Source organism: Durio zibethinus, chromosome 18, assembly GCF_047325235.1.
Source record: "Durio zibethinus cultivar Kanyao isolate XHJ-2024 chromosome 18, ASM4732523v1, whole genome shotgun sequence".
NCBI classification, from domain to species: Eukaryota; Viridiplantae; Streptophyta; class Magnoliopsida; order Malvales; family Malvaceae; genus Durio; species Durio zibethinus.
This window is the reverse complement of record NC_143179.1, coordinates 17,160,394-17,165,419: the sequence shown is the minus strand read 5'-3', so window position 1 is coordinate 17,165,419 and position 5,026 is coordinate 17,160,394. Positions and strand designations below refer to the sequence as shown.

The following is a 5,026-nucleotide window of genomic DNA, read 5'->3' as shown; positions in this document are numbered from 1 at the left end:
ATGAGAGGTTTGGATTCGATAATAGCGTCGCAAGTGCCTTGGGTTGAGGACAAAGACAAAGTTGGCGTGGATGGAATTTGGAAGAGGTTAGAAGATAGAAGAAGCAAGGTACATGCCCGCCGATTTTTAGAGAGTGAGCGATGGAGCGAGCGTGATACAATTCTCACTCGTACTGATACTGATTGTGCTCTAGCAATTGGTGCTCCCATTCGCATTCATTAACCATCTCTTTTTGAGCCCACCAAGCCGATCTCTTTCTTTCGGAGTCTATTGAAAGGTTCTCTCTTGATTTTGGTTTTCCTACCCTGCCCTATTAAGGGCTTTTTTAGCTGCTCTTTTGAATGACCTAGCTATTTCACTTGCTTTCTTACTAAGTCCTCGGATACTATTGCTGGATCCAGCTTATACTTTTTCGCTCCAATCATGTCTTGTTTTTTTAGAAATTTAATGGTGAAATTTGAAGAATACATGGATATGAGAAAAGTTTGGAGGGTTTGGATTCAGTTGAGCCAAATCAACCAATCATAGTATTTTTTTTTAACTTAAAATTTAGGTACATGTGATATTTAAAAGTACATTATATTTTGTTTTTTCTTATTTAGGTGAAAATATGAAAAGGAAAAAGCAAATGATTTGGTGAGAAATTAAATATTTTAGAGAATTTTTTTTTGTTGATTTTGATAAAAATTTAAGGAGAATGTGAGATATTAATTAGTGAATTTATTTTTATTTATTATCATTTTAAAAGTAATTAGTAGTTTTTTATATAATTTTAATATTATTAATGTTATTGTTAATTGTATATTTTTATTAGTTAATAAAGATTAGTTTGCTATTATTATATTATTTTGGTTTAATTTAGTTATTTAAAATGTTACACTTGAAAATTTGATCTAATAATAAGGTATATTTATCTATAGTCAATCAGTTAGTTTTATCATATTCCTCCAATAAACATATGTTATAAAAATATCTAAAATATTCATCACTAATTTTTTAATTAAATTAATTATAATATTAAATAACTTCATATAAGATATATTTTTTTTCATCATATGCATTTATAATACTTATGTCTTTGAACTTCATGCGTATAATAAAGAAAAATATTTATAATATGCATTTTCATTTTGAATTATAACTACAAAACATGAAAAAATTATTTTAATTTATAAATAAAAATTAAAATATCATAAATTACTTTAAAAATTATAAGTACTAATTTTTATTATTATAATTATAATTACTACATTTTATAGTAAATTATGAAAAATTAAAAAAAATTCACGACTTTGATGACTGCAATGATTTTCGTTATATACGCAATTGTGATAAATGTAACACGACCGAAAACGTGTCCACAACGCAATTTGAATCTCTGATTCTGATTAAAAAGATTCAGGTAGTGAGAAAAAAAGTGAAAAGACTATAGAAAGATGGTTTATGCAGCATGAAAGTAGAAACTGTAGGGATTGTAGAACAAGAAGTGTAAGGTTAAGTAGTAATAATTTGAGTACGCTATATAAGAAATTGATATTGCTGTTGAGGTCCTTATACATGACTGTTAGGCTTTTACCTGCATACAAGATTTTTTGTGATCTCAATTCATCTGGTCAACTTCATGCCTTTAAGCTTGTTCCTATGGTATCCTCTTTTGTTGAAACCCTTCACTTGTAAAGAAGTGGCAGAAATGCAACGATTTTGGTTTACCCCTTTGGACACATCATGTGGAAGGCTTTGCTTTTCAGTTTTGTTCCGGTCATCAATCTCAGATATAAGCTCTGAGTCATCAACCCATATGTTCCCTCAATTTATACCAGATTATGTTGGAAGCCCATTGGCAGACCCACTGAGGAGGTTCCCATCTTTTCCTGTGTCGCACAACTCTCCTTCATCTTTGCCATTCTCAAGAAGACATGGTTAGAGTTATGACCATTACAAGGCTTCACCGCCTTTGGTTTCTTTTTCACCATCATGAACATATTTAGAATCTCATTCTTCGGTTTCCAACCCAAGCTCTCACTGTTTGCCACCTATGAGCTTACCTCCTCATCCTCTTGAGACCTTACTAGCTCATAAGAATATATCAATTTTGATGAGTATTGTCCTCCCAATTTCTCTGCCTCCCCTTTCCCTTCCCCCTCACCATCACCCCCTATACACATTACTGGGAGTCATCTGTCAAAAGCCCTTTTACGTTCTGAAAGTGCTCCTGTAAATGTACCTGCTCCTAAGCTTGCTAATTCCCCTGTGTTGTCCTGCAAGCAAAATTTGCCACCATCATCTCCCCTTAATTACAAAAGCTGGTACTTCTAAGTCTGATAATAATATGGGTTCAGTTCGAATTCGTGTAACCGTTGAGAAGGTATTTCATATACTCATCATTGGTATGTTGTGTTTTCTAGTGTATCTTGTTTTGCCCTTTGGAATTTGTTTATTTATTTTTGTCTCGTCTAGCTGTTTGCTATCAAGAAAGAAGACTATTGGAAATATTCTAGAGTGAAGGCATCTTCCAGCAGCTCACCTCGAGTTTCATTTTCCCGAAGTTCCAAGGTCTTTACGGGATGATTTTGATGACCCTGAATTTCCTTGTCCATTTGATGTGGAGAATGATGATGCGACAGACCCAGGAAGCAGGTAATACAGATAACACATCACATAAATTGTACTTTTAAATTAACCCTTTTGCATCATTTGTGGAAGGTTTCAATACATTCAATTAATTTACTAATTTTACTTTTAACTACCTAGAGTTATTTTTTATGCTGGTTTCTTGAAGATTTGATATCTTTTTAATTTTTCTCATGAATTTGAAAAATGTGGCATCAATTTTTTTTTTTTTGTCTTAAGCAGTTTTAGTTCAGGACTTAATTTTGTTGTTTTACCTTAACCTGGATTAATTTCTTGATGCTGCTGTCTTAATTGCTCTAAATGGTATATACTTACTAAAAGAGTTTATAAGCAAGCGATCATGTGAATGCTAATAGTATTAATTCTCCATTCGCTATGAAAAATTTCTTGAACTAGTTCTGATCTCTCAAGATGTGATGTAAGCATCAAAGTTGATGACATTTCTAGGAAACTGAACAATCATTCTTTCAGTCGAAGAGACATTGCATCATAAATTTCAATATCTAGCAGGTAGGAGCCTCTGTAGTGGAATATGTGGTTCAGGAATCAGAATAAGTATCTGTTTATCATCCATGGAGTCTTACCAAATAAAGTTTGCTTTCTAGTTTTAAGAAAGACAACCTGGTTGGCATTATAATTTCAATATTGAGTCCTCGTAGTAGCCATAGTGGAATATCTGGTTCAGGAATCGGGATAGGTATCTGTTTATCCTCTATGGAGAATTACCAAATAAAGTTTGCTTTCTAGATTTGAGAAAGACAACTTGGCCCGTTAATTTTATGATATTTAATAGATATGAAGTTCAATCATATTACCATAACAAGTTTCTAGTGTCAGATATATTTAGCAGAAAACAGTGCTAATCGTACTTAAGCTGGTTCGATTGATGTGCAATTAGTATTGGTCTATGTGTTATATTTGTTTGGATATCTTTAATTTAGCAATATTTAATTATGGAAATATGAGCATGTCTTTAGGTCACAAGGGAGGATTGGGGGCCACTTTTAGATTACTTGGCCTTTCTGTTGAGGAAGCCCAAACAAAAGCTGACATACTTATTCTCATTGTTGGTTGGTGAATAAATTAAATTAATCAAAAGATGGGTGATTAAGAATGACATGTTATTGGCTGAAGGATGTGTTGGTTGCAGAAACCTTCTATACATATCTTTTTGCTGTCAGTAACTTTTTCCTTTCAGTTTGGTACAAGTTACAGGAAGGCTAGCTTGTTAAAGGAAAATATTTGTTTAGGTTTAACTTTTTGAGTACATTTTTAGTCCTAAACCTTCTATTTGGATTTGATTTTGATCCCTAATCTTTAAATTGTTGGATGATAGTCCCAAACCTTTTAAAATGGTGTCAATATGGTTCTCTAATCAATTTTAGCATAAAAATAAGAGAGAATTACAATTTAAGATAATACATTCAAAATTATTACTCTTTCCTCTCATACTAAAATATATTTATTAAAAAATAAATATAACTTTTAAAATTTTTAATAACGAAATAGAATTATCATTTCTGCACTTGGTTTTCAAAATTCAACTTAAATTAGAGAAAAAATGTTATTTTAATTTCCTTCTTAATAATTTTAAAAATTTTATTTTCTTTCTAATAAATATATTTTTAGTATGATAGCAAAAAGTAATAATTTTGGGTTCACCATGGTTTTATTTCCTTTATTTATTTTTATTTTTATCAAATTTTATTTTCCTTATATTTTTAAATTTTTATCAAAGAATATAAAATTAAATCCGATTACGAATAAAGTTAGATTTTTTTTTTAAAAGAAAGAAATGAAATATACCCAAATAATGTTTTAACATTTAATCAAACATAAGTAAATAATAATTAATAATTTCAAAAAGTACTTTTTATAAATTAATACTAGTATAATTTTAAACTTTCTAAAATTATATCAACCTAACATAAAAAACTTATTTATTACTATAATCTCTTGAGGAAATATTGAAAACAATGATAAAAACAATGTTTTTTTAGTGTTATTATACTAAAAGGAAACCCTAAATATATAGAGGTATTGATATGTACAAAGAAACCTACAAAATCAAGGCACAATCATCCAAACATAAAAGCAAATAAAAGACAAGAAATATAAATCTCAACAAATCAGGATATTGATCCTAATTTGATACATAATATGTCAACACTCCCCTTTAAGCTGGAGAATAGATAGTTATCATTATCAGCTTGTCAACAAGAGTCTCAAAGCTTGGTTTATGTAGTCCTTTTGTTAGGGTATCTGTTACTTGTTACTTTGCAGGAACATAGGTCATATAGATCACTTATATGTCAATTTTCTTGTTGATAAAATGCTAATCAACTTTCGCATGCTTTGTTTGATCATGATGCACTAGATTATAAGCAATATTTAT

At 30.2% G+C, this 5,026-nt stretch overlaps 1 pseudogene; it reads left to right on the top strand.

Moving 5' to 3' along the window:
* LOC149513779 (autophagy-related protein 13b pseudogene) lies at positions 1-4,021 on the top strand (annotated as a pseudogene).
* The last annotated feature ends 1,005 nt before the right edge of the window (positions 4,022-5,026 follow it).